Raw genomic sequence first — 22,189 nt, forward strand, 5'->3', positions numbered from 1 at the left:
TTAATGGCATACACACCCCCACTCTAACGTCACATTCTACATACGTATTTGTGGAAATATGGCTTGGTTGAAAAAACGAATGAATCTAAGACTCACGAATGGCTAGTGTACACTTCCGAGCAAGCGCTGAGCAATCTCCAGAATATCGAAATAAAAATAATTCGCCAATGCACAGCATCTTCAAAATGAAAAAGCAAAATAGCAAAAAAGCATGAAAGCTGTACGCTACGCATTTAGGGAGTTATCAATATATAGGCATTCTCGACTGTTTCCAAATTCTATTTTGTACCTGTTCTCAACAATCGTAACTTAAACAGTACGCTCCCTCACATTACTCTTTTCATATAAGATGGGATTATTCCATGTCAGCGGTCCCTTTACGGGATACCCTATTTACATGTTAAATTCTAAAGACTATATACAGTCGACTCAGATAAAACATGTTCCAAGGCTCTCAAGAAGAACTTTTTCTAACCCTATTAAATGTTGGTTCTCACAGTCATATTTTATATAGCAACAAAGTCATACAGAAGGAACTACCCTTATGCAAACAATTCTACTTTCACATATATCCAGGATAGATAGTGAGTTCTATACAAAGGGGACTGGATATCATATATCATATTTAATTATCGCAGAACTACCACGCCGTGGGACAAAACCATATACATTATTAGATCGTAATGTCCCGGAATCGCAATTATTTAAACCTTTGTCTACCTCTCTTCAATTATTTATCTCCTAGAGAGGGACACAGTCTTGAGAAAGCCATTCAACACTTACGAAATGCGAAAGGCTCAGATGAAATTTCCCCAGGATATGTCTCTATTGAGACCTTTGGGGACCATGGTATCCAATTGTTTGATCCATAGTGCCTCCTTCCGGAATAGTATTTTCTGTCGGTCACCTCCTCTCCGTAAGGGGGAGACCCCATCAATAACTTGAAACCTTAGTTGGCTCTTGTTGTGTGCCAATCGTGTAAAATGATGGGCCACGGGTGCATCCTCGTCATCCTTACCTATGGCTGATTTGTGCTGACGTATCCTATCACGGACCGTCTGTGTGGTCTCCCCTACATATGCCAGGCCACATGGGCATTTGATGACATATATCACATACTTGGAGTTACAGGAGAACCTACCATTGATCGGAATCCTTTTGCCTGATAGGGGATGGGTAATGTGATCCCCTTGTAACATCGAATGACACAGAGCACAATTCATACAGGGGAAGGAGCCTTTCTTATTGATTGTAATTGGTTTTCTCATGGTACCCCAATCAGCCCGTATCAGTTCATCTTTCAGGTTTTTATTTCTCCGAAAGGAGAAAAGTGGAGTCTCGTTAAAGATCTTACCCACATGTATATCCTCTCTTAGTAAGTGCCAATGTTGTAAGATTATCCTTTTAAAGACCTTACTATGTGACCCAAAGTGACTCACAAAGGGCACCGAGAATTTTTTAGCTTCACGAGTAGTCTTACTCAATAGGCTAGCCCTGTCAATGTTCAGTACTTTATTCATGTTATCTTCCAGAATTTGTGCTGGATATCCTCTGTCTAAAAATTTTTTAGACATTTCGTCCAATCTCTGTAGGCAAATTACTGGATCATCCACAATCCTTTTGGTCCGCAGAAGTTCGCCTAATGGAAGATTTTTGATCAGAGAGGGGGGATGGAAACTTTCATACCGTAAGGTATTATTCCGATCTGTTTCTTTAGAAAATAAATCACTTCTGAGTTTCTGATCTACAATTGAAATCATGGTGTCTAAAAAGCTTACCCTGGACTTACTTGCTTCCATAGTAAACTTAAGAGAAACATGTGCCGAATTAAGTTTTGATACAAATTGTGTCAGACCATCATCACTACCTGTCCAAACAAAGAAGACGTCATCTATGTAACGATACCAGCCTAAGATAAATTTCTTATAGCCTTCATCCTTATAGACCACATCCTCCTCAAACTTCCCTACAAATAAGTTCGCATAAGTAGGTGCTACATTTGAGCCCATAGCCGTTCCTTGTTTTTGGACGTAAAACGTATCTTCAAATAGAAATTTTTTTTAATTTAGTGGGGTGTTAGTGTTAGGGTTAGACTTAGCTTTAGGGGTTAATCAATTTATTAGAATAGCGGTGAGCTCCGGTCGTCAGATTAGGGGTTAATAATTGAAGTTAGGTGTCGGCGATGTTAGGGAGGGCAGATTAGGGGTTAATACTATTTATGATAGGGTTAGTGAGGCGGGTTAGGGGTTAATAACTTTATTATAGTAGCGCTCAGGTCCGCTCGGCAGATTAGGGGTTAATAAGTGTAGGCAGGTGTCGGCGACGTTGAGGGGGGCAGATTAGGGGTTAATAAATATAATATAGGGGTCGGCGGTGTTAGGGGTAGCAGATTAGGGGTACATAGGGATAACGTAGGTGGCGGCGCTTTGCGGTCGGAAGATTAGGGGTTAATTATTTTAAGTAGCTGGCGGCGACGTTGTGGGGGGCAGGTTAGGGGTTAATAAATGTAATACAGGGGTCGGCGGGGTTAGGGGTAGCAGATTAGGGGTACATAGGGATAACGTAGGTGGCGGCGCTTTGCGGTCGGAAGATTAGGGGTTAATTATTTTAAGTAGCTGGCGGCGACGTTGTGGGGGGCAGGTTAGGGGTTAATAAATGTAATACAGGGGTCGGCGGGGTTAGGGGTAGCAGATTAGGGGTACATAAGTATAACGTAGGTGGCGGTCGGCAGATTAGGGGTTAAAAATTTAAATCGAGTGGCAGCGATGTGGGGGGAGCTCGGTTTAGGGGTACATAGGTAGTTTATGGGTGTTAGTGTACTTTAGGGTACAGTAGTTAAGAGCTTTATGAACCGGCGTTAGCCAGAAAGCTCTTAACTCCTGCTATTTTCAGGCGGCTGGAATTATGTCGTTAGAGCTCTAACGCTCACTTCAGAAACGACTCTAAATACCGGCGTTAGGAAGATCCCATTGAAAACATAGGATACGCAAATGGCGTAGGGGGATCTGCGGTATGGAAAAGTCGCGGCTGAAAAGTGAGCGTTAGACCCTTTAATCACTGACTCCAAATACCGGCGGTAGCCTAAAACCAGCGTTAGGAGCCTCTAACGCTGGTTTTGACGGCTACCGCCGAACTCCAAATCCAGGCCTTGGTGTATAATATAGTATTCCAGGCATACACAATTTAAATGCTATGGTACCATTCCTCTGTAGAACCAAAAAACAACAGTATTTAAAACTGTTTCATGGATGGTAGTTTTTGTTTTTATATTCGCTTAGATAAGATTAATAGTAATTTTATATTTTTTTGAAGCACTTTATATAGGAGAGAAATTCCTAGCACAGGGAGATATTCTAACCAGTTTATTAAGAGGTTTCATATAGTGGACACAGTCAAAGTTTTAGAATTCAGAGTTTCTTTATACAATAACAATAAAAAAGAAACATTTTTCTTTAATTATTATCACAATCACTCTGATAATTTATATGAATTCACAAGTTTATGAATTAGAGAAAGCAACAACACTAGGAGTTGAAAAACACAGTATAAATAGTAGTAGATGTGCAACACACAATTTATATTTGAATAGGTCACCAAAATATTTAAGTTCTTCATTCACATTCATTCATATATATATTTTTTTAGGGTTTTGGTTTGGAGTTATAAGATAAGTTAAAGAACACGAGATAAAAATAACTAAGAAAACTACAATTAAGAAATGAAGCACTAGATATAAGAACAAAGACGAAGAGATAATATAAAATAAAACAAAATAAAACAAAATGAAATAAGAGAAATGATAAGAGATAAGAAATGATGACTTGAGTGGAAACAGGACAGAAAGTCAGTGGGTATAACAAATATGTGAAAATGAGTTAAACAAAATATAAATATATATACATTTATACTAAGTTAAACCTATTGAAAATAAATAAATAAATAAATAAATAAACTCTGACCTACATAGAGCATCTTCAATACAGAGGAAATGGGGCGTAAACACCATCAGCCTAAAGAGGGAATACAATGCTACACAATACAATGAAATATAACAAATAACATATGTATAAAAATTAAGATGAACTTGTTTTTGGTAGATTTGTGTATATATATATAAGGGGACGTTTAGCGAATTTTCTTTTCTTTTCTTCTCTCAGCATAATATCGAACAAATTTTAATAGGTAACATGTAATCAGATAAAGATCGCAGATAAGAATAGCATTTTTTGATACTATTTTTGTTTTTGTTTCCATTAACATTTTTATTTATTATTTTTTATAAACATATTAGCTTGAAAAGATCCTTAGGATATTGCTACGTAATTGCTTTATCAGTGTTACTTTTTATGAGCAGCAATAGATGGAAGCGATTTGTTTCACTCGCATACAGCTATTAAACAGACAGAGACACTAGTTGATACAAGATATATATACACTAAGAAACTAAGATGTAGCTGTGTGTGGTCCGTGGCGCATGCGCGGACATGCTGTGTGAGATGGAACCAACAGCGCGAATTATCCATCTTAATCAATGCCAACAGGTGTGCTGTAACACAGACAAGCAAACGTAACAGGAAATGTTATGTGTTTAAAAGAACCAAGTGATTTACTGTGCATTAGTCCCTGACGAAGTGCCTACGGGCAGGAAACGCGTCGGACGTTTCATTCTTAGTGCTCCCTCCCGAGCTCACTTGTACCAAGCTTAATTTTTACTTTAAATAAAGTCAGTTTTTATTTGCATAATAGGCGGCTGAAGTGTTTTCCTTGCAGCAGATAAACTACACAGTATCCAGGTATCTGTATTATTATACTGTCTGTGCCTGCTTGTCTCCCTATCTGCATTATTATTCTGTCTGTGCCTGTTTGCCTGCCTATCTTTATTATTATACTGCATGTGCCTGCTTGCCTGCCTATCTGCATTATTATACTGTCTGTGCTTGCTTGCCTGCCTATCTGCATTATTATACTTTCTGTGCCTGCCTATCTGCTTTATTATACTGTCTGTGCCTGCTTGTCTACCTATATGCATTATTATACTTTTATCTTGAAGAGGCCTCCCTAGTATTTGATCAGCCGATCAAATAGCAAGAATACCCCAATACCCAGAATCATGGGGCAAGGTAAATTATAATCAAGGGGATCTCACCTCTAGGTTGGAAGAAGCTTATGAGATAGGACAGCCTGAAATCTTTCCAGGATTTCAGCAAATAGTCGAAGAGCAAATCTCCTCAGCTAATGGCTGTTCCAGTGATGATGAATGCCGACAGCTATGAGAACTCCTGATGGAGTACAAGGACATTTTTTGCTAGGGATTCTTATGACTGTGGGACTACAGACCTGCACATTGCAAGAATCCAAACAGATCCCAATGCACCACCTGTCTTTGTTAAACAATACAGACTTCCTTTAGCCTCATATGATTCTCTTGCAGAAATCATAAGGAACCTGGAAGAAAGGGGTAGTATCATCAGACAGGTGCCTAGCTCTTATAACAATCCTAATCTAGTTGTTCTTAAGCCCAATGATGTTTGTGTGCTGACTTAAGACAGCTAAACAAACGAGTATACATGTCTAGCTGTGCCATACATGGAGCAGTGCCTAGCACAGATGCAGGGATCTAAAATATTCACTGCCATTGATTGTGCGTTTTCCATCCAAAAGGTCCAGTATGCATTCCAAAGGCTCCCCTATGGATACATAAATTCAGGATATGAATTTGCTGTATTAATGCATAAGGCTATGCCTGATGCACTGGAAAGGGGGACGTTATCCTATGCTGATGATGTTTTGATCAAAAGCACAGACTTTGAAAAAGACATCACAGAACTTAAAACGTCCTCAGCCAACTTAAAAGGGCATGTGTAAAATTATCCCTACAAAAAGCTCAATGGTGCCGTAAACGTGTAAACTTCTTGGGGCAAGAAGTTACTTCTGAAGGGTTAAATCCTCAGAAGAAAAAGGTGGAAGCTATAATAAATTCTAAGAACCCAATTAACTTAAAGGAATTGAGATAATTCCTGTTTATGACAAATTCTTCTTGCAAATTTATTGAAAATTATACAGAATTAGCTAAACCACTGCCAGTTCTTCTAAAGAAGGATGTGAAATGGCACTGGAGTGAGGCTCAAGAGACAGCCATAAGAGAACTGAAGAGAAAACTCACTCAAGCACACTGATTAGCGTACCCTGAAGGGGGTAAACCTTTCTACTTAGAGACAGGTTACAAAGATATAAGCATGAGTGCTGTTTAATACCAAAAGCATTATAATTTAAGCAAAGTCATTGCTTATGCAAGCAAAAATTTATCCCCAGTAGAAATACAATTTAGTAATTGCAAAAAGCCCTCTCATCTACTGTATGGGCTCTACAAAAATTTCCGCAGCTATATACAGGGCGAGAAAATTATTGTAGAAACGGCCCACCAGCCTTTGCTATATCTGCAAAGTGACAATAAGAGATGGGAACATTTCCAATAGCCGCATAAAAGCTTGGAATCTTTCCTTACAAGGCTGGCCTTTAGAATCCAGTCGCACAGGGGCTTGCTGAGCTCCATGACTATACTGCTAAAGATCGTGGGGAGTTATTAGAAGATGATTTCCTGGAGGAACAATTGCTTTCCCCATACAAAATATACAATGAGGACCATTGTCAAACATTACCTTGGGTAAATGTTGATGTTTTTTCTTACCATGCCACTATTGATAATGAGCGCAGATTCGCTGGCATTGGTATAACTTGGGCAAATGGATTCTCAAATATTTCTGTAGGTTTCAACATTGGACCAAGATCCAGTCAAGTTGCAGAGCTAGCTGCTTTTTTAAAAACCATTGAGATGGCTATTGAACAAGCTATTCATGAATTTGTGATCATTAATGACTCAAATTATGTGCGTGACAGTTTTGTTGAATACCTGCTAACTTGGAAAAGAAATGGCATGCAGAAAACTAAAAACAAACCAGTCAAACATATCAAGTTGTTCTGCGAGATTGATAATCTAGTGGTTTCCAATGGGTTAACCATACACTGGAAAAAGACCAAGGGTTATTCCAGGATTCTAGGTCCTGATAAGGAAGGTAATGATCCTGCAGATTCATTAGCCAAACAAGGAGCCATAACTGGAGAACTCCTTAATATCGACCACTTAATGTGTACAATTCAGGTAGAAGCCATTACCAGAAACCAGGCTAAACAACAAAATGAGCCTAACCTGGTACAATGGAGTCAGGATTCTCCTAGTGAGGACCTGATCACTAGTCAAAAAGAAGACCCCATTATAGGTATCTTCTATAAACACATAGAAGATCCTGAAAACAACCCCATCTCAAAAGAGGACGGTATTGGTAAGGAAGATCTTAGAATCTTAATGAAATCCAAATCACAATTCAAGTTACATGATGGTTTGTTAATTAGAACCTCCAAAACTGGCATCCAACAATGGGTGATACTTACAAAGTTTAGAGGTCTCATGCTTTAACATGCCCATGATGCTCCCACATCTGGCCATCGTGGTGCCAAATTAACATATTAAATATTGTGTGACTATGCCTTTTGGCCGTATATGTTGAAGGATGTTCAAACCTACTGTCAAGGTTGTTTAACCTGTCCACAGTTCCAAAACACTGCGCCAACACATAGAGCACCATTTTAGAAAAGGGGGGTGGTAATGCCATGATCAGATATCCAAATTTATTTTATTGGTCCAGTAACTAGGTCATCTAGAGGTAACAGATACATGTTAACAGTGACATGCCTGTTCACTAAATGGGTAGAGTGCATCAGTGCACCTAACAATAGTGCTGAAACATGCGCAGCATTGCTCATCAACCATGTGTTTTCCAGATTTGGTTTACCCCAGCGAATTGAATCCGATCGGGGGACTCACTTCACTAGCGAACACTAAGTGATGACCAAGATGTGGAAAATACTTGGTGTTAAAAGTAAGCTCCATATTGCTTATAGAGCTGCCTCTAGTTGTGGTGTAGAGCGTTACAACCAGTCCATTGTGAAAATCCTCAAAAAGTTTGTGAGTGAAACAGGTAAAGACTGGGATGTAAAACTACCTCTAGTCCTAATGGCATTAAGAGCAACTCCAAGTAGTAATACTAAAATGTCACCTGTCGAACTGATGACTGGTAGAAGAATAGTTATATTATACCATACATCAGACCAGAACTTGATAAATGCTGCCAATATGCATCAATATGTGGATAACTTAAAGAAGGATCTGCAATATGCTTTTGCATTTGCTCAAAAGAACATAGAGCAGTCCGCAACTGCTGCAAAAACCTATTATGATCTCAAAACTTCCAAAAAGGAATATGAAATTAATGATAAAGTTTATCTTTATAACTTTGGAAGAGATCAGGTTAAGAAAAAGAAGAAGTTTCTACTGTCATGAAAGGATCCTTTTGTCATTACTGACAAAATATCTCCAGTTGCCTATAAAATTAGGATACCTTAGTTTAAAGATGCCTAGCTAACGAGGATAAATGTGAGGATTGAAAAATAATGGACTTTCTTCATAATAAGACTGTCTATGACGCATACTGTCAGTACACTCACCAAGTACCATTGACTTTAAGCCAATTAAAAAACATGTGTCCTTAATATATTAAAATTGGAAGGGGGATTTTATGTCAGGATATTGCTGAGTGACATTAGATAATATCTATCTATCTATATATCTATATATATCTACACATACCTATATATGATAAGATAAAATAATTAATTTGTAGATGAAACTGGCTAATGTATGTTAAATTCTAAAATCAGAATTTTCAGCCCAAAACCCTCTCTACATACAATACACAGACTGCCTGCTGTGACCAGATACACATTACAGGCCAGGATGCCTCAATTATCCACTTCAAAGGAAGCTTGTATAAGGAGTTTTCCTATCTGAAGGAGCGGACGGTCTGTCTGCAAGGATAATGGAATATACAAACATTCTCAGAGGATGTAGCTCTTATCATCTAGGTGTTAAATTGTCCCATACTGAGTTCAAATACACAAATTTCAGATGTAACGTCTCCCTGGAATAGCAAATAAATCTACTTTGAAACATATGGTTGAAAGCATAAGATTGAAACTTTAAAACTTAGATTTAGAGTTTTGCGTTAGAAGGGGTGCGTTAGCTACGAGTGTTTTTTTTCCCCCGCACCTTTTAAACAACGCTGGTATTTAGAGTTCACAGAAGGGCTGCGTTAGGCTCCAAAAAGGGAGCGTACAGGCATATTTACCGACACTGCAACTCTCAATACCAGCGTTGCTTACGGATGCGGCCAGCTTAAAAAACGTGCTCGTGCACGATTCCCCCATAGGAAACAATGGGGCAGTTTGAGCTGGAAAAAAACCTAACACCAGCAAAAAAGCAGCGTTTAACTCCTAACGCAGCCCCATTGTTTCCTATGGGGAAACACTTCCTAAGTCTGCACCTAACACCCTAACATGTACCCTGAGTCTAAACACCCCTAACCTTACACTTATTAACCCCTAATCTGCCGCTCCGTACACCGCCCCAACCTACGTTATCTCTATGTACCCCTAATCTGCTGCCCCTAACACCGCCGACCCCTATATTATATTTATTACCCCCTAATCTGCCCCTCCAACATCGCCGCTACCTACCTACACTTACTAACCCCTAATCTACCGACCGGACCTCACCGCTACTCTAATAAATGTATTAACCCCTAAAGCTAAGTCTAACCCTAACGCTAACACCCCCTAAGTTAAATATAATTTAAATCTAACGAAATAAAATAAATCTTATTAAATAAATTAATCCTATTTAAAGCTAAATACTTGGATCAGCCAATCCGATTGAACTTGAATCTGATTGACTGATTCAATCAGCCAATCAGATTTTCCCTACCTTAATTCCGATTGGCATTAACTCTAAATACCAGCGTTGTCTTAAGGGTGCGCTGGGAAAAAAAGCAGCGTTAGCTACGCAGGTCTTTACTGACAAAACTCTAAATCTAGGCGTAAGTGAGCTAATGGAAAAAAAAAACATTAAACAGGAGATTCTGAATTATTCAGCCATTATAATGGAGGAATTAGTCCCATAATCCAATATCACTCTGAGCTACTTATAACATTAAATGCCAGTCACACAGAGGGACGCTCAGGGTTTGTAAAACATTATCCAATACCTTTCCTGTATTGTGGATCTAAAACATAAGAAAGGAGCAAATAGATGTGAATCCGTTCATGGGGGAGCGATGAGACAGATATGCTTGTGTGGGCTTTCGCATCAAGTGATGTGGGATGAGAGTAGATATGCGATCCGTTTGTTATGGTGATCTGTATTTCAGTATTTCCAGCGTGCAGCCAGCAACCCCCTCGCCTCCTCTGAGCTATGAGGTTCCGGATAATTAAACCCTGCTTATTGACTGAGGCAGCATGCCATACCTGGATATCGGCTATAATATTCTGGCAGTCAGTTAATAAAGCCTCTGAATAGTACCGATGTACTTGCCCGAAGGAGTGTAATTCAACTTCTGTATAGTAACCCTCAGGTTCTCTAAAGAGCAGGGGGATTTTTTGATACTCAGTTTGCTTTTCAATCTTGGGAGAGAAGTGACGGTCACCAGTTAGAGGCTCCACATGTTGTACATCTACTTCTATCACTTCAGTTGTCTCATGTATGTCATTATTTTCCCCTAACCAAGGAGCTCTTATTACGTGGGTTAAGTGATCAAAGTTACTAATCATCTGCAGCTCTAAACCTCTCAGGAGATCTTGTATTTGCATGTAAAGGGTCTCCTCCATGCTTAAAATTCTTGGTTGCACACTGTATACTGCTAGAGAACAGACGACTTGGCTTTATTAGTCTTGGGCTCTTTTCAATGTGGGTGTTCCCCCGGATCCCTGAAGACCAAAGTGCGTGTGTTCCAGTAAATCTCTGCAGGTTTAAACAGGTTATCCGTGCTGCAAAGTTCCGAGTCTCACTGGGGGTGTAAGTGCGTCAGAGGTGACTACCGCATGGCGCGAAGGCTCAACAACTAAGGGTCGATCCCCTCATAGGCGATATGTTCACAGGAGCTTCTGCCTCCATACAGGGTGAACTCTTGTAGAAGTAGGATCATTTTCAGAAGTCTCCGTTAATATGTAGCATTAATTTACCCCCATAAAGTCTGTATTTATTCAGAGCTCTATAAGGATGCATCTGCTCCTTCTTAGTTTTCTCCACCCCCCCTGGTTAGACATTTTTAAATATGTGGTTATTTATTTAACACATAAGACATTTATCCAATATAGTATAATTAGGCATTTCTCTCAGATCCATTTATTTATACATATTATTTAGACAGTCTGAGGCACATATTAAATATTTGAAAATCAGACACAAGAAATTAACGCCTAGATTTAGAGTTCTGCGTTAGCCGTCAAAACCAGCGTTATGGGGTCCTAACGTTGGTTTTGGCCTACCACTGGTGTTTAGAGTCTTGTAGGTAAGGGTCTAACGCTCACTTTCCAGCCGCAACTTTTCCATACCGCAGATCCCCTTATGTCAATTGCGTATCCTATCTTTTCAATGGAATCTTTCTAACGCCGGTATTTAGAGTCTTGGCTGAAGTGAGCGTTAGAACTGTAACAACAAGACTCCAGCCGCAGAAAAAAGTCAGGAGTTAAGAGCTTTATGGGCTAACGCCGGTTCATAAAGCTCTTAGCTACTGTGCTCTAAAGTACACTAACACCCATAAATTACCTATTTACCCCTAAACCGAGGTCCCCCCACATCGCCACCACTCTAATACATTTTTTTAACCCCTAATCTACTGACCGCACACCGCCGCAACCTACATTATCCCTATGTACTCCTAATCTGCTGCCCCTAACATCGCCGACACCTACATAATATTTATTAACCCCTAATCTGCCCCCCCAATGTCACCGCTACCTACCTACACTTTTTAACCCCTAATCTGCCGACCGGACCTCGCCGCTACTATAATAAATGTATTAACCCCTAAACCGCCTCACTCCCGCCTCAAAAACCCTATAATAAATTTTATTAACCCCTAATTTGCCCTCCCTAACATCGCCGACACCTAACTTCAAGTATTAACCCCTAATCTGCCGACCGGACATCGCCGCTACTCTAATAAATGTATTAACCCCTAAAGCTAAGTCTAACCCTAACCCTAACACCCCCCTAAATTAAATATAATTTAAATCTAACGAAATAAAATAAATCTTATTAAATAAATTAATCCTATTTAAAGCTAAATACTTACCTGTAAAATAAACCCTAATATAGCTACAATATAAATAATAATTATATTGTTGCTATTTTAGCATTAATATTTATTTTACAGGCAACTTTGTATTTATTTTAACTAGGTACAATAGCTATTAAATAGTTAATAACTATTTAATAGCTACCTAGTTAAAATAATTACAAAATTACCTGTAAAATAAATCCTAACCTAAGTTACAATTAAACCTAACACTACACTATCAATAAATTAATTAAATAAACTACCTACAATTATCTACAATTAAATCAACTAAACTAAATTACAAAAAACCGACACTAAATTACAAAAAAACAAACACTAAATTACAAAAAATAAAAAATATTACATGAATTTTAAACTAATTACACCTACTCTAAGCCCCCTAAAAAAATAACAAAGCCCCCAAAATAAAAAAATGCCCTACCCTATTCTAAAATAAAAATGTAACAGCTCTTTTACCTTACCAGCCCTTAAAAGGGACTTTTGCGGGGCATGCCCCAAAGAAAACAGCTCTTTGCATTTAAATAAACATACAATACCCCCCCCTCCAACAATACAACCCACCACCCACATACCCCTAATCTAACCCAAACCCCCCTTAAAAAACCTAACACTAAGCCCCTGAAGATCTTCCTACCTTATCTTCACCATGCCAGGTATCACCGATCCGTCCAGAAGAGGGTCCGAAGTCTTCATCCTATCCGGCAAGAAGAGGTCCAGAAGAGGGTCCGAAGTCTTTATCCTATCCGGCAAGAAGAGGGCATCCGGACCGGTAGACATCTTCATCCAGGCGGCATCTTCAATCTTCTTCCATCCAGTGCGGAGCAGGTCCATCTTGAAGCAGCCGACGCGGATCCATCCTCTTCTTCCGCCAATTCCCGACGAATAAAGGTTCCATTAAGTGACGTCATCCAAGATGGCGTCCCTCAAAATCCGATTGGCTGATAGGATTCTATCAGCCAATCGGAATTAAGGTAGGAAAAATCTGATTGGCTGATTGAATCAGCCAATCAGATTCAAGTTCAATCGGATTGGCTGATCCAATCAGCCAATCAGATTGAGCTCGCATTCTAAACAAAGTGGAACAAATTTAGATTTGATTTTTAAGGCTTTACTCCAGTCCATTTTCTCAGTTGAATGTTGTTCTGACAGTAGATCTTCTAAGTTGTGGAGTAATTCAAGTTCATCTTCTGAGAGATCAGTAGGGTTTTCATCTCCCTCTTTATTAGAAAAATGCTTTTTCAAGAGTAACTTACGCAGTGATAATTGTATATCCTTTATTGTTTCAAATTTGTCCAACTGAGAGTTAGGACAAAAAGATAACCCTTTAGATAATACACTTATATGATACTTGGAGAGAATTCGGTCTGACAGATTTATAATTCTTAATTCTTCATTCTCATTTGCGAGAAAGGACTTGGGTTCCTTTTGTAAGGTTTGGTTGTTTGCTGTTTGGATTAAGTATATTGATGATATTCTGTTTCTATGGGAAGGGACTGATGAAAAACTAGAGATGTTTCTAAAACAACTAAATAGTAACAACCTGAATATCAGACTTACCTACCAAAAAAGTTTAACTCAAATATCCTTTCTGAACTTACAAATCCTTAATGAAAACAATGGATCACTGAGCACTGATCTATTTAGAAAATAGACAGTGACAAATAACGTACTTCATTCAACCAGTGCTCATGCACCTAACACTACTAAATCTTTACCTGTTGGGGAATTCCTAAGAATGAAGTGCAACTGTTCAGATGAAATCACCTTCAAAAAAAGAGCATTAGAACTAGAAAGCAGGTTACTCTCGAGAGGATATAGCAAAAGATCCATTAAAAAAGCAAAGAGACGAGCAACTATGACTCCAAGAGCAGACTTATTGAAAGTACGAAAGAAAAACTCGGACAATAAAACACGTCTGATATTGACTTATAATGATCAATCCAACTCAATAGTTAAAATAATCCAACAGAATTGGCACATATTACAAGCTGATCCCTTGTTAAAGGATGTAATCGGATCACGAGCAGAAATCAGCTACAGAAGATCAAGAAATTTATAGGAAATTCTCAGCCCTAGTCATTATGCGAAGACCAAATTGAAAACCATAGAACAGGGTTCTTTCCCCTGTGGCAACTGCTCTACATGTACCAATATGATGAAAAAGAAAAAGACAATCACAGACAGATTTGGTAAAACACACCAAATTAAAACTTATATAAACTGCAATATGATTGGAGTCATTTATGCCCTTCAATGCAAATGCCCTTACACATATATTGGAATGACGACAAGAAAACTCCACATCAGGATTATGGAGCATCTTTGAAATATCCGTAATGCTCCTCAAGACTTGTCCAAAAACAAAAAAATCACGTCCGTAGCTTCACATTTTTACAAACATCACCAATCTAAAACATCAGAATTGCAATGTTATGGTGTACAAAAAATGTAATTAGGCCTAAGAGGAGGGGATCTGGAGAAGGCTTTATAAAAAGCAGAAACCAGATGGATCTATCTAATGGATAGTGTATACCCCAAAGACTTAAATGAACAGAATAATTATTCAATGTTTATCAAAAATAATAAAATATTCAGAATGTATGCAATAAGATGCATAGTTCACCATTGAGATCCAATACAATATAGTCAGCTAAAATAAGTCTTTCTTTTTCTTACAGAAAGATCTAACCTATGTTATACTTGCACATTTATGATAAAATATACACATAATAACCACCCACAGGAATATAATTTAATTTCTCTATATTCGTAACACAGCACTTGCATAGTTCTTTTATACAATTTATTGTGATTTTATTCACACAGCACATCTTTGGCATCAGTTCATCACCAACTCTCACTTACACAATTTGTTTGATTTATAGATGTCTATGTTGCACTCGTCAGTCTCCCAAATTTTATTTTGTTATATTTCACATCACTTGTTTCACTAAATAGTTACTTTCATTCTATGTTTCACACATTTTAATATTTCTAGACAGCACATTTTATTATTTGATTCTTAACACTCGCAGTTCTCCTTTTCGCCTCAATATATATACACGCAATTACTGTCACTTCTACACTTTCACTGAAGTGACCTATGTAGTATCACTAATAAGATTTAAACATTTCAGGAATATAATTTTAACCCTGGATTTACTCCAATTATATAATCCAGTTCACTGTCAACCTACTTCAACCAACACAAGCACTTAGTCACTTTCACCCTCTCACACGAGGGATGATTTCGGCATAATGGGTTAATTATAAGCAAACATTCACTAGATTTTTGTTTGTTTACCTGTTTAATTTGCACCCATTTCACAGTTATTTTCTCAATCCATCCCACAATTCTTTATCAGATTTGGATTGAGTCCATTTTCCATAACTACATTAATTCATTATAACAAAGCTAAATATTTAAATTAGATCTCTTGTTACTTTACAATTCATCCATGTTTACCCATTTCAATTTCAATGAATAGGGGCTTCTATTGATAAAGTATTATATTCAGATAAATCTCTTTATTATATCATTAATACAAGCTCTCCTAAACAAATGTTGATCAAAATCTAAGATAAATACACAAGATGTGTTAAAACTCTCAGATTATTCAGATATTCTCCGTGAACAAATCCTCCAACATTTCACAATACGTACACAACATTGCTTCGCCACTCAATATAAGGATGGCGCTGATTGGATTAGGATTGCAACCAGGGGCGTGGCTTAGACTATAAACACCCGCAGACACCGGCGCGCGTCACCTTTCGAAAAAGCTGCCACTTAGACGGCGAAACATGTCAAGGGAGGGTGTTGAACTCTTTGCAACCCCAAATTAGTTTTAACTTAGCAAATAGATTTGACTTCCGAAATGGACCACTTTAAATCAATTTCAAATGCAATATTAAGATATGAGCATAAGAAATCCTATGTAACTACTACAAACCTCTAACCTAAAACTCTCACTATATCTGTTACAGACTAATTTAATGAATAAATGATAAATAATAGAGTGTAACGGGTATGAGTGGTGATAACTAAAACATAAGAATGTAGGTAATAAGGTTAATCCTTAGTCCAATAGATCAGATCTTCATCATAAAACCTAAATCTTGTTGACAGCGTTACATAACCACAGTTATTATAACTGTCTATGATAAAACAACACAGTTGTAAAATTCTGTGATCAGCTAATGGAAAACTGTAACAAATATAATTATGAGTAACATTGAATATACCTACCTAGCGGGTTGGTAATATTAATAGAATCAAACTATGGTGATTTAAAATATTTGAAACAGCTTAATATAAGTGCTAGTTTATGTATATCTGTGTTAAAGTAATTTCTTTTATTTGAACAACTTGAAATTAGTACATTTGGTGGAACGGAAATACAATTTATATACCACACGGACAAAACAATAGTGAATAATACCTACCTAATATTTGGAAACCTTTTAAAAAATAATATATATATATATATATATATATATATATATATATACAGCATTTCCGTGTGCAATATAACAAGTGACATCAGTTACAAACCAATATTTGTGTAACAATGTAAATTGATACATTTACAAGTACCGTAACATAAATGTAACTAAGCAAATCACATACTACACACTCACATGTTCAACAAGGTGAACTACAATAAGGCATAATATAACATTAAGTTAAAGCCTCACAGTGCCTGTTATTTAGCATTGCCATGTGCAATATAAAGAGTGACACCAGCTACAAACAAACATTTGTTTAATCATTTAAAGTGATACACCCTTCAGTACCGTAACAGAAGTGTAACTGAGGAAATCTCCTGTCACACATTCACTTGCTTAACAAGTCTAACTGCAATAAGGCAAGTTAAAGCCTCACAGTGCCTGTTATTCAGCATTGCCGTATGCAATATTAAGAGTGATACCAGTTACCAATAAACATTTGCTCAACCATTCAAATCGTTACATTCATTAGTATCATAACAGAAGTGCAACTTAGACTACGGCTATTGGCCGAAACGCGTCAGATGATCCCTTGACGCTACCTCAGTCCAACATGTGTGTCTGAATACTTGGATGCACGGAGAAATCTTGTTTTACCTGTGTTGCTGCACAAAAGGAAAAGTTTTAACGTTTTGTACATGAAATAAAGAATTGAATTTGAATTTTAACGGAGTTCCCCGGGTGAGTTCTTTTTACTGTGGATTAGTAAATCACGTGTCACACACTCACTTGTTTAACAAGTCGAATTGCAATAAGGCATAACACAACTTCAAGTTAAAGTCTTACAGTACCTGTTATTTAGCATTGCCCTGTGCAACATAAAGAGTGACTTCAGTTACAAATAAACATTTGTATAACCATTTCAATCGTTACATCTATCAGTACCGTAACAGAAGTGTAACCAAGTAAATCACCTGTCACACACTCACCTATTTAACAAGCTGAATTGCTATAAGGCAAAATATAACTCTAAGTCACACATTGCTGTTCCTTTAGAAATTCAGTGCCCATATTTAGACAACTCAACACTTGAGAGGCACTTCAATAAAAAAAGATTCAAAACAATAAAAAACAATACTGTCCATCTATTGGAAGCACAACAGTCTCAAGGCATTATATAATCCTTATTATTGCTTTGAAATTTGAATATCATCAACACCTTATGATGAGGATCAATTTAGGTTTTTAGTTTTATACAGAAGGCACATTTATAGGAATACTATTTCCTTGCCAGATATAACGCCAGAAATATAAATGAGGGATAGTGTTACGCTATCAATTGCATTATACATTCTGTATATCATAGATTAATTGCATTTATGTAATTTTATACATCATAGCACCAATATACAATCTCTATTCCCTATTATTTCATAAGCGATCCAAAAGTATAAACAAACCCCCAACAGGTAGACCCATTGTTGGAGGATATGCAATTCCAATATAGGGTCATACCCTCTGGATTATATTACCCAAGTATATGACAACTTCCTCCACATTGAGCCCTAAGGCAATGGAACTATACATACAAAACAACAGTAAATTGTACTCCTAAAACTGTATTCTCTCTTGACCATTTGATGTTACATAGTTAGTCCAGTTACTAACATCCATTAGAGACATAACGGTCCAACACAATTATCTAACCTTTAGGGCCCACCTTCACAGTCACCAAGATTAGGATTTCCTATGTTTTATAATCCACTTTCTTGGAAGTCATCCATCTATTTGTGTTTTTAATACACATTTTGTTTTTGCTGTATGTTTTTAATGTTCTTAATAAAAGTAAATTTTTAAAACACCACTGAATCACACCCCTGCAAATTTGATGTTATCCAACATATACAGGGAGTGAGAAGTGTTACTCAGATGCATCATTTGGTCAAAAATGTTTTTTTTTTTTACGTTAACCTTACCAGTTTCCAGGGTATGTCTGATGCTCTCTTACACAAGTCTTGTGAAATTTTGTAAGCATTTTAAACAAGCTGGTCTCACTGATTTGTCTCGCAATGCATATATACTCATATTAACAAATAAATATATATATGTATATAAGCATATACATATATATTTACTGGGAACACATAGTTCTCATAGACCGCAATATAAACGCACTTTTCAATGCCGGATTTCACCTAACACCCCACTCCCACAAACTTTAAAGCCCCAAAACTGCCCAGTGCAGTAGTTTTTTTATTAAAACAAAAATGCTACATGTTTTTTGGAGGACAACTGGCAACCCTAACTTCAATTCCATAGCACACAGCAGGTCCATAGTGCCTGTCTGCCCAGTGCCTACCAATACCTGCCTGGTGCCTATGTGCATTATAATGCTATTAGGGAAGAGGAAATTACATAGCACACAGCAGGTCCATAGTGTCTGTCTGCCCAGTGCTTACCAGTACCTGCCCGGTGCCTATTATGCATTACAATGTTATTAAGGAAGAGGAAATGACATAGCATATGTCCATAGTGCCTGCCCTTCAGAGCTGTACAAATAATTCATACATAGAGGTTGATAACAATCTTGAGCTTGTTTTCAGCAGATAATGATTTTTGAATATCAGAGGGTATTGTTAGTATATTTGTGCAGCAATCCCAAAATAGCACTGTAGATAATACTGCTCAAGCACAAAATTGTTATCTCCCTGCCTAAAAATCCCATAACATGATACTGAGAATAATAAACTTTCATATGATGAACAATGATGTGATAATAGCAGATTTATTGATGATATCACCAGTTGAAAGGTCTGTATGTTGATTGATACCTTTAAATAGTGTTTAGTGATGCTAATAGGTGATGTGTGTAATTAACCTGTTGTGCTCCAGAACCATAAAGATATGTGTGTATGTCTCACTAAGGGTTTTGAACAGGGGTATTATGGGTACAGTGGGCAGCTGTGTTTTTTTGAGTTATTGATTTATACTAATTTTTTATATTGTAAAAGTGGTTATTATTAATGTTCTAAAGGGACATAAACCCCACACAATTTTAAACAATCTTCCAATGTACTTATATTATCAAATTTACTTCATTTTCTTGGTATCCTTTTTTGAAATGCATACCTAGGTAGGCTCAGGAGCAACAATGCGCTAGTAGCTACCCGCTATTTAGTGACTGCACATAAGCCCCTCCTTACCAGATGTACTCTTTTAGCACTGAGTAGCACAATGCTGCTCCTTTAACAAAGGATACCAAGAAAATTAAGCCAATTTGTTAATAGAAGTAAATTGAAAATTTGTTGAAAATTGTATTCTCTATCTAAATGTGATAAAAAAACATTGGGTTTAACGTCCCTTTAAGTTTAATTGATTAAGCAGGTAGAGTGTTTAGGCATGCACAAAGCCAATGCTACATGCAAACATTTTTGGGGTGCCTGGTAATCTGGGGTCTATCAAGTATTTTTTAGCTGAGGAACTCGATAATAACATTTATCAGACATTACCTGAGCAGATGACCTCAATATATTCCAAGAAATCTCCAGAGAAATAACAGCTTGAATAGGTTTGAACATTTTCACAATCCCAAAGGTAAGACTCATTTCCTTTGCAGGCGACTCGATTCAACAGATAGTTCTTTGATCCCCCGGCAAAGAAGATGCTCCTGTATCGTATATGATTCACTGCTGTACCACATCCTAACTGCCTGCATACAACTTCTGTGTTAGTGTAAGTCCACTCTATATCACACACTCTTCCCCAAATACCGCTGTACCGAACTTCCACGCGGCCAGAACATCTTCTGCTTCCATTCATCAGTCGTAAACCCGACCACCCTAATACGGAAGAAAAAATGCATTTTGTTACAAAGCAGATTAACAGATATGTTTTGTAAAGTTATGTAAACTATTGAAAGCAGGAAGGACTGTGCACAAATGTAGCAATGCAGTTCATCCATATTTCTCAGCTCTCAATATCGCTGACATTTTACATTTGCTAACACAGATCATTCAGAGATACATTTTTAATAATATTATTATTAGAACAAATTAAGCTAATGTCTGCTGCAGTCTTAGATGACTTTAATTGCAAGTGTGTCATTTTTATTTTAATCATCTACGTGTAATAAATTCTGTTTGCAGTGATTATCTAGTTATAGTAAAGAGTAATCACAATATCGCCGTTAAAGGGACACTGTACACAAATTTTTTCTTTTGTAATTCAGAAAGAGCATGCAATTTTAAGCAACTTTCTAATTTACTCATATTATCAATTTTTATTCGTTCTCTTGCTATCATTATTTGAAAAAAAGGCATTTAAACTTTTTTTTGGTTTCAGTACTCTGGACAGCACTTTTTTATTGGTGGATGAATTTATCCACCAATCAGCAAGGACAACCCAGGTTGTTCACCAAAAATGGGCCGGCATCTAAACTCACATTCTTGCATTTCAAATAAAGATACCAAAAGAATGAAGAAAATTTGATAATAGGAGTAAATTAGAAAATTGCTTAAAATTTCATGCTCAATCTGAATCACGAAAGAAAAATTTGGGGTACAGTGTCCCTTTAATTGTTCAACAACTACATGCCCCATGTGTTATGTGTATAGAATATATTAATATTATTATTACCTGATGATCCTGTAGTATACGGTTTTGTAGTATACTGGCTGTCATCTGCGATTGTCAGAAATAAGATATATATATATAGCCCTTCCTAGTCAAACACCTTGAAATGTGTAATATTTTTATTAATTTGAATGTGTTTTGAATAGAAATACTTGAAATTCCAATTTTTTTACTTAGAAAAAAATTGTCCTATTTATTTTAACCCCTTAATGACGGAACATTTTTCAATTTTCTTACCCTTAATGACAATGGCTATTTTTACATTTCTGTGGTGTTTGTGTTCAGCTGTAATTTTCCTCTTACTCATTTACTGTACCCACACATATTATATACCGTTTTTCTCGCCATTAAATGGACTTTCTAAATATACCATTATTTTCATTATATCTTATAATTTACTATAAAAAAAATTATAAAATATGAGGAAAAAATGGAAAAAAACACACTTTTTCTAACTTTGACCCCCAAAATCTGTTACACATCTACAACCATGAAAAAACACCCATGCTAAATAGTTTCTAAATTTTGTCCTGAGTTTAGAAATACCCAATGTTTACATGTTCTTTTGCTTTTTTGCAAGTTATAGGGCAATAAATACAAGTAGCACTTTGCTATTTCTAAACCACTTTTTTTTCAAAATTAGCGCTAGTTACATTGGAACACTGATATCTGTCAGGAATACCTGAATATCCATTGACATGTATATATATATTTTTTAGAAGACATTCCAAAGTATTGATCTAGGCCCATTTTGGTATATTTCATGCCACCGTTTCACCGCCAAATGCGATCAAATTAAAAAAAAAATTCACTTTTTCACACATTTTGTCACAAACTTTAGATTTCCCACTGAAATT

The sequence above is a fragment of the Bombina bombina genome, chromosome 9 (genome assembly GCF_027579735.1).
Source record: "Bombina bombina isolate aBomBom1 chromosome 9, aBomBom1.pri, whole genome shotgun sequence".
Lineage (NCBI taxonomy): Eukaryota > Metazoa > Chordata > Amphibia > Anura > Bombinatoridae > Bombina > Bombina bombina.